The 9,650-nt window shown below is 41.2% G+C and overlaps 1 non-coding gene across 1 annotated transcript; it reads right to left on the reverse strand.

Annotated features, from left to right (window-relative positions):
* Positions 1–480: 480 nt before the first annotated feature.
* On the reverse strand, positions 481–586 carry LOC140853902 (small nucleolar RNA R71). Its single transcript, XR_012137044.1, has one exon. It is a non-coding gene; the product is annotated as a small nucleolar RNA R71 (small nucleolar RNA).
* Positions 587–9,650: the final 9,064 nt, after the last annotated feature.

Consider the following 9,650-nt stretch of genomic DNA (forward strand, 5'->3'; position numbering starts at 1 on the left):
AGGTATATGTTTGGCCGTAGATCGTTACGACCAGAAATCCAACCTTTTGATCCAGAAATAGAAAGAACCTTTAGAGCCAACAGACATAAAAAGATGGATCGAAATCAGGAGAATGATCCACCCAAGCAATTGAAGGAGTACTTTACTCCTTCCACATATACCTACTCTCCTTGTATTCAAGTACCCCCTGTGGAGGCCACTCAATATGAAATTAAGTCCAGTATAATCCAAATGTTACCTTCATTTTATGGACTTAGTAATGAAGACCCTTATAAACATCTTGAAGAATTTCTTGAGATATGCTCAACTGTAAAAATTCACAACTTCTCCGATGATGCTCTTAGGTTGAAATTATTCCCTTTTTCACTTAAGGACAAAGCCAAATACTGGCTACATACTTTGGATTCCATGACTATATCAACCTGGGACCAGCTGCAAGGAGAGTTTCTCAAGAAATATTTTCCCATAGGAAAAACTAATCAAATAAGGAAAGCCATAACTAGTTTTTCCCAATTAGATGGAGAAATGTTTCATGAAACATGGGAGAGATTAAAAGACCTTATTACAAAATGCCCCCACCATGCTGTACCCAAGTGGCAGTTAATCCAATGTTTTTATGATGGGCTCTCTGAAAGACATCGACACATGGTCGATGCATCATGCGGTGGGACATTTATGCTGAAAAGTGAGGATGAGGCATGGCAACTGTTTGAAATTTTAAGTGAAAATTCATTACATCATATGTCTGCCTCTATTAGAGATAAACCCATGTTAAACTCAAAAAGAGGTGGAATATATGAAGTAGGAAATGCCATAGATATCCATCAAAAGGTAGATGAACTGTCCCAAAAATTAGATCGTCTTCTAAACACTGGACAATCCTCAATTCCACCTAATCCAATCCAAGAAGTTTGTGCATTGTGTGCAAGTCCGAACCATTTTGTTAGTGAATGCCCAGCCGCACCCCAATTTCCTGAGTTTGTGCACGAGCAGGTTCAGCAAGTCCAACAAGCTCGCAGACCAGGAAACGATCCATATTCGAACACTTATAACCCCGGCTGGAGAAACCATCCAAATTTTTCTTGGAGACCACAACCAGTGGTTGGTCCTGCCACACCTCGACCTCAATATCAAGACTCAACATATAGGCATGGACCATACCATCAATTTCAAAATGCTCCTCAACCATCTACTACTGGTCACAGTTCAGCTTTTGAGGAAAAAGTCCTGAAAGCACTAGAAAGATTAGAAGTCAACACTCAGACCCTTAACTCCCACACACAATCCATTGCTAAGCTAGAGACCCAAATAGGTCAACTAGCAACTGCATTCAGTAGGAGGGAAGGAGGAAAATTACCTAGCCAACCAGAGAGCAACCCAAGAGGGCAATTTGTGATTGAGAGTTCTAATACCCCAGAAGCTTTTTCTGAACATGCCAAATCAATCATGACTCTGAGAAGTGGGAAGGTCATTGAACACACTAGTAAAACCAATGAGACCGACCCTAAATCTCTAACCGAATCCAAATCACCCAAGAACAAGGAGGACCTAAAAATAGAGAAGGAACCAACTGCACCGGAATCATCTTACTTGCCTAAAGCCCCATTTCCGGATGCCCTGAAAGCCCCTATTCCTGCAGATAAGAAGGGAGGAAAACTTGATGAGATGTTGGAATTATTTAAGCAAGTCCAAATTAATCTTCCCCTTCTAGACGCAATCAAACAGATCCCTGCTTATGCCAAATTTTTGAAGGATTTGTGCACCCAAAAACGTAAATCTAGATCACAAATCTCAAAGAAAGTACGTCTCACTGAACAGGCTAGTTCTGTCTTCCAGCATGCCACTCCTCCAAAGCTTAAGGACCCAGGAGCCCCCATCATTTCCTGTGTTATAGGAGATTATCACATTGAAAAAGCTCTTTTGGATTTAGGGGCAAGTGTGAATCTTTTACCTAGTTCGGTGTATGAACTTTTTGGATTTGGAGAACTGAAACCCACATCAGTCACACTGCAGTTAGCCGACAGATCAATTAAGGAACCACGTGGAATGCTTGAGGATGTCTTGGTCAAGGTAGATGAGTTTTACTTTCCAGTTGATTTCTGGTTCTCGATATGGAATTAAGTGGCAACCCCAGACAAATTCCCATTATCTTAGGACGACCCTTCCTAGCTACGGCAAATGCATGCATTAATTGTAGGACAGGAGTCATGGACGTATCGTTTGGGAATAAGAAACTAAGATTGAATGTGTTTGGTGCTTCCCAAGGACCATCAATGGATAGTTGCTTCGAAGTAGATACACTAGAAGATATTATAGAAGATGCAACACCCATAATTCTAGCACCAGACCCCTCAGATACTTGCTTGGCTCACTCTGGAGTGTGTGACTTTGAGGAATATAGGAAAGAAGTTAACATCTTGTTAGATACACCACATGATAAAACCACTCCTCCATGGACAATCAAGTATGAGCCATTGCCCATATTAGCCAGTACACCAATAGTCCCATCTTTAGAATCACCACCTACGTTAGAATTGAAACCTCTTCCTGCCACACTTAAGTATGTATTTCTAAGACTCAATGACACCCTCCCGGCAATCATTGCATCAGACTTGACCCCTAATCAGGAAGCACAATTGGTTGGTATTCTGAAGGAACATAAAGAGGCTATCGGTTGGTCCATTGCCGATTTAAAAGGAATTGACCCTCCATTTGCATGCATCATATTCATTTTGAGGAAAATGCCAAACCCCATCGAGATATGCAGAGGAGATTGAACCCAAACATGCGTGAAGTAGTAAAGAAAGAGGTGGTAAAGTGGTTAGATGCTGGAATCATCTACCCCATATCCGATAGTAAATGGGTCAGTCCCACTCAAGTAGTACCTAAAAAATTTGGTATTACTGTGGTGGAGAACGAAGAAGGTGAACTACTTCCAACTCGCATATCATCTGGATGGCGAGTATGCATAGATTATAGAAAACTGAATGCCGTTACTAGGAAGGATCATTTTCCATTGCCCTTCATCGATCAAATCCTAGAACGGTTAGCAGGACAAAGTTTCTACTGTTTTCTTGATGGTTATTCAGGGTACAATCAAGTACCTGTATTTCCGGATGATCAAGAAAAGACGACCTTCACTTGCCCCTATGGCACCTTCGCTTTTCGGCGTATGCCATTTGGGCTTTGCAATGCACCTGCTACATTTCAACGGTGCATACTGGCCATTTTTTCGGATATGGTGGACAAATGTCTTGAAGTTTTTATGGATGATTTTTCTGTGTTTGGAACCACCTTTGAGGATTGTCTCCATAATCTTTCAAAAGTTCTTAAACGGTGTATGGAGACAAATCTTGTCCTAAGTTGGGAAAAGAGCCATTTCATGGTGCGAAAAGGAATTGTATTAGGACATATTATTTCTGAAAAGGGATCGAGGTAGATAAAGCCAAAGTTGAGGTCATTTCAAAACTACCACCCCCTACTTCGGTCCGACAAATACGATCTTTCTTAGGTCATGCCGGATTTTATAGACGCTTCATCAAAGACTTTAGCAAGATTTCAAGACCCTTGTGCAATCTGTTGGCCAAGGATACACCTTTTGTCTTTGATGAAGACTGTTTGAAAGCATTCAACACATTACGAACAGCCCTGACAACAGCACCCATAATAAAACCCCCTGACTGGTCCATTCCATTTGAGATTATGTGTGATGCCTCTGACTTTGCAATAGGTGCCGTCTTAGGCCAAAAAATCAATAAAGAGCCACATGTGATCTATTATGCTAGCAAGACTCTTTCTGATGCCCAATTAAACTACACCACAACAGAAAAAGAGCTACTAGCAGTAGTGTTTGCCCTTGAAAATTTCGTTCATATCTGTTAGGGTCTAAGGTTCTAGTTTACTCTGATCATGCGGCTCTGAAACATCTCCTCTCAAAGAAAGATACTAAACCGCGTTTGATCAGATGGATCCTTCTTTTACAAGAATTTGATCTGGAAATCCGAGATAAGAAGGGTTCTGAGAATGTGGTAGCTGATCACATCTCCAGGATCTTAGTTGAACACACGATAGGCATAGATGAGGTCAAAGAAAAATTTCCTGACGAACAACTTTTCGCAATCTCCTCTAGCCGTCCTCCATGGTTTGCCCATATTGTCAATTACTTGTCAACAGGACAAGTACCTTCTCACTGGACAAAACAAGAAAGGATCGATTTTTCTCACAATTAAACATTATTTCTGGGAAGAACCTGAACTATTCAAATACTGTCCTGACCAAGTTATTCGCCGTTGTGTCCCGAGAGTGAATTCCAAAGCATTCTCACTTTTTGCCATTCTTCGGCATGTGGGGGACATTTTAGTGGAAGAAAAACTGCAGCAAAAGTACTGCAGAGTGGGTTTTATTGGCCAACGCTTTTCAAGGATGCACATGAATTTGGCCGAAGTTGTCTGCGATGTCAGCAAACAGGAAATTTATCCAAGAAGGATATGATGCCGCTGACCCCCATTTTAGTAGTAGAAATCTTCGATGTTTGGGGGATTGATTTCATGGGACTTTTCCAGCCTCATTTGGATTTGAATATATTCTGGTGGCAGTTGATTACGTATCAAAATGGGTGGAAGCAATAGCTACACGGACTAATGATAATAAAATTGTAATTAGTTTTATCCAACGTAACATCATTAGTCGATTTGGCTTCCCAAGGGTGATCATTAGTGATGGGGGGACTCATTTTACGAATAAACACTTTGAAGCACTTATGAAAAATATAATATTTCACACAAAGTGGCCACACCATATCACCCCCAAACTAATGGTCAGGTAGAGGTGTCAAATAGGGAGATTAAACATATCCTAGAAAAGACGGTTAGGCCCGATAGAAAGGATTGGTCTCTTCGCTTAGACGATGCATTATGGGCTTACCGTACTACTTTTAAAACACCCATAGGAATGTCTCCCTATCGACTTGTATTCGAAAAAGCTTGTCATTTGCCGGTGGAATTGGAACATCGTGCATTTTGGGCCATACGACAATTTAACTTTGATATGAAAAATGCAGGTTCCAATAGGAGACTCCAATTAAATGAACTTGAAGAGCTACGCAATGAGCATATGAGAGTGTCAAAATTTATAAGGCTCGAACTAAAGCATATCATGATAAATTTATTGCACGAAAAATGTTCGAGCCTAATCAAAAAGTTTGGCTCTTCAATTCTAGGTTGCGTCTGTTTCTTGAAAAACTTCGCTCACATTGGGACGGACCTTTCATTGTAACTCAGATATTTCCTCATGGAGCTATCGAACTCAAAAATCCTAAACAGGGGAACACTTTTAAAGTGAACGGTCAGCGATTGAAACCTTACATAGATGGAATTAGTGATGGAGAATTAATTGAATCTGTTGATTTAGTGGATCCAAAACTGCCATAATACTCAATTCAGTCTGGCTGAAGACGTAAAACTTAGCGCTTGTTGGGAGGCAACCCAACGATTTCATATTTTTTTTTTTTTACCTTTACCGCAGCTGCAGAAATTTAGAACAAGAGCCTATTAATCAATGAAGCTATCTTCAACTTCCGAAGCAAAATTATCCCAGGTGCACTCTCTCTTTTATTTCTTTGCTTTCCTACTCCATTGAGGACAATGTAGATAAGTTGGGGGGGAATTAATCAAATCCTCGAGTATGGTCAGAAATAATTAGTTTTGTGTATTCAAATTTTATTTTGATTAAGAGTCAATTAGGCATCCTAATAAATGAATGATTAACGGTCAAGATAATTTTAGAGATACTGAGGAATAAATTATTAAGAAAACCCAATGAATGGTAGGGTTTGAACTAGACTAAATTTTAGGAGTAATTCTACAACCATCTTCTTACTGATCTCAATAAAGAATCTGCTTCATGAAAAATTGGGTGAAAAGATCGAGGTATGCAAAAAATTCTCTTAAAAAAAAAAAAAAAAAAAAAAAAAAAGAGAGAGAGACAAAATAACATTGGTCTCCTACTGAGTAACGGGCCCTTTCGCCTAAGTAAGCGTTATGGTTCGCGTAAAAAGGTAGGCAATGTTATATATATATATATATATAAAAAAATAAAAAAAAAAAGAGACTAAATTGCAAGAAGATAATAAACCTTTTTCCCATTAAGTTAGAGGATTTAAAGAGTAAAGTGGGGAGTTGGTGAAAGAAAAGCTCTGAAATTTCTTTAGTTAATACTCAATCACTAATTGGGTCAAATGATAATCCAATGAAATATCTCTTTAATGGTCTGATCAAGTATCATCCACCTTTTGGGATGCCTAACTTACTTTTTATTCAAAATCAAGTCGGTACACCAATGCTGATATATCTATTTTACTCGAGGACGAGCAAAATGCAAGTTGGGGGGTGTGATAAATACTTAATTTAAGTATTTTAAATTAAGAAATTATATTTAATTATCTTATTTATTAAGAATTTGATGTTTCTTTCTATGTTTTACAGGAAAGGTGATCGCCGATACAAAGAGTCCGATTCATAGATCAAAAAGATTCAAGTTTGAAGAAAATTGGACTTAAATAAAATTAAAATAAAGAAAGACGCATCCGGTATTATAGAAAATGAAGATACTATGCAAGGAATCCAAAAAGGATATAGATGTCATTATGAAGGAACTTTTGTTTCTTTTTGGAATATATAAAAAAAAAGGGAAAGGGTTTCACGTGAATTTTTTTGGTTCCTGGGCGTGCGTGAATCCTTTGGCGCGTGATATGAATTCAAAAGAAAAAAGATGGCGCATGTGAATTCAAATGAAGAACCAGGCGCGCGTGAACGCGCGTGAACACGCAGGGGCGGACGCAGGGACGGACGCGGGGCGCGGCACGGACACGGGCAGGACGCGGGCAGGATGCGGGTAGGCGCGCACCGCAGACACAGTGGCGAGCAAATTAAATTTTTATTTGGAAATATTTCAAGTGGAAGATTTGTATTTTTTTTTTTAGTCCCACATCGGAAAACCATGTAAAACTCCTCCCCCTAATATCTATAAAAAGGCTTTTGGTACTCCCATTAGAGGGGGAGCCAGAAATTCTTCTAGAGCCTTGCATAGAGGAATAGAAAGGGATTACTTCATGAGCAGCTAGGCTAGCAGTCTCGGAGTGGAGAAGAAATTTTGTAACGACACAGAGATGGTTTATTGTTCTAAATTTCCTGTATTTCTTTATATGCAATAAGATATGCCTTTTATTTAAATTATCATGAGTTCTTTATTTGCTCCCTATCATATGCTTTTATTTATGCTTCTTGTTAGATAATATTAGGAACAACTTTTACTTTCTGGAGACGCGTCGTGATCTACGGATACGGGGCGTGCCGAGGAAAGAAGAGTTGGTTACCTAGTACTTTCCGGAGACGCGCCGTGATCTACGGGTACGGAGCGTGCCGAGGAAAGATAGGTATTTTTCCTAAGATTAATCACATCTATTTAGTTAAAAAAGAGATACACTCTGCTAGTGCAAATTAATTCAAACTCCCGAGCTCTTATTTTTTAATTACCTCAATTTTATGATAATTTATTTTCTAAATCAAAAACAACGCTTCTTTCTTTTACCTTGCAATCTCAACTTAGCCCAAGGTCCCTGAGGATACGATCTCGACTCATCCTACCTACGTAGTAAGTAGAGTTATTTTTGGTGCTATCAACGACTACGCATCACAGCACCTCTTCGACCTTGTCGATGCTCGATCGTTCAAGACTTTCTACGAACGTTCGGCCCAAGGTGCCGTAGTCGGATGTCGCAAGCCTAGAGAGCGCATCGGCCCGAGCATTTTTCACACCTGGGGATGTGGAAGATCTCGAAGTACTTGAAGGGTGCCATGAGATCTTTTACTTTTTAGTGGTATTTGGCCATGGTCGGATCCCGCGCCTCGAACTCACCTTGGATTTGCCCTACGATTAGTTGAGAGTCGGAGAAGACTTTGAGTCGGTCGACCCCGAGCTCCAGTGCCAACCTCAAGCCCGCGACGAGCGCCTCATATTCGGCCTGATTGTTGGAGGCCTTGAAGTCGAATCAGAGGGCGTGTTCGGTAAACCACTCCCTCTGAGTTGGTGAGCAGAAAATTGGCCCTGCTCCCTCGAGCGTTGGAGGCTCCATCGATGTGCAACACCCAGGTTGAATCGGGGTCACATTCAGAGGTCCCGACCTCCTCGAGGCCCCCTTTTTCCGACGGTCGGTCGGTCATCGAGCATTCGGCGACAAAGTCGGCCAGAATCTGGGCTTTGAGAGCAGGCCGCGACCGGTATTGGATGTCAAATTCGCTCAGTCTCACAGTCCATTTTGCCAGTCGTCCCGATGTGTCAGGACGGTGCAGGATTGCTCTCAGGGGTTGGTCGGTGAGGACCACGATAGCATGTGCCTGAAAGTACGGACGGAGCCGCTGTGATGAAATGACCAGAGCAAAAATTATTTTCTCTGCCTTCGAGTATCGAGTCTCAGCTTCGTGAAGCACTTTGCTGACATAATATATCGGTTGGTGAACTCAGTTCTCATTCTCTCGGACGAGCACCGAACTAACTGCCTCCGAAGAGGTAGCCAGGTAAAGGTACAGGATCTCCCCAACCTCCAGCCTTACAAGCAGTGGCGGAGAAGCCAGGTATTGCTTCAGTTCCTCAAAGGCTTGTCGGCACTCGTCCGGTCAAGAGAAATGCTTGGCTTGTCGCAGGGTTTTGATGAACGGGAGGCATCTCTCGGTCGACCGAGAAATGAATCGGCTGAGCGCGATGATCCTTCCATTGAGTTGCTGCACCTCCTTCTTGGTGTCTGGATGTCGCATATCGATGATGGCCTTGATCTTCTCGGGGTTGGCCTGTTGGGAAATGTGTCCCAAAAAGCCAATCGTCAAGCTGTTGACGGTTGAGCAACCAAGTATTGTAATTGATTTGTTAATAATAAAATATATTTGGCATTTTCATCATAAGCTTCATCTTCTAATGAACTCCGTTGTTATGATGAAGTCCTTAGGACTATTTAAGTTCGATAAAGAGAGGATTTATCGATTAGTCCTTAAAACTGTTCACGACCAAATGATAGGCTGTTAATAAGGACGACAGCTTCTATCAAGCATAGATCGCTGTAGGCCATATGGGTTGGTTGTCCTCTTAACCAAGGAGTGTGGAGACACTGGTATGGCATACAGGTGAGATGTAAGGGTACATCATCATTGAACGTGACCAACTCCAGAGCATTCTGTTGTCGAGAATGTCTCTGATAAGATATAGGTATAAATGTCCCTTAGACTTGAGATCGCCTCATTGACTTGCAAGCAACTCACTGTGCTTTGGTACTGGACTAACTGAATTTCTAATTCAGGGACGGAAGGCTTCTGGGCACAGTCAAGTACTTGCAAAGTCAGAGTGTGATCGAGATGGGATTGACCACTCAAGAGTTGGAGAAGAATGAGTCGCTGTATTTTAATTTAGCAAACCTTGGCCAGGGTAATCCATCAGATGGATTTGATATTTTGAAATACAATGTGGACAACCTGATCAGAGTTGACAGTTGAGCTCTGGGGTGTCCTATGATCATTTTGGTCAAGGGGATGAATTATATGAAAACTATATCCACATGGGTTCTAAGGATGTTGTTCTACACATTCGACCTATCCGGTGTCGGT

This window comes from Elaeis guineensis, chromosome 14, assembly GCF_000442705.2.
Source record: "Elaeis guineensis isolate ETL-2024a chromosome 14, EG11, whole genome shotgun sequence".
NCBI classification, from domain to species: domain Eukaryota; kingdom Viridiplantae; phylum Streptophyta; class Magnoliopsida; order Arecales; family Arecaceae; genus Elaeis; species Elaeis guineensis.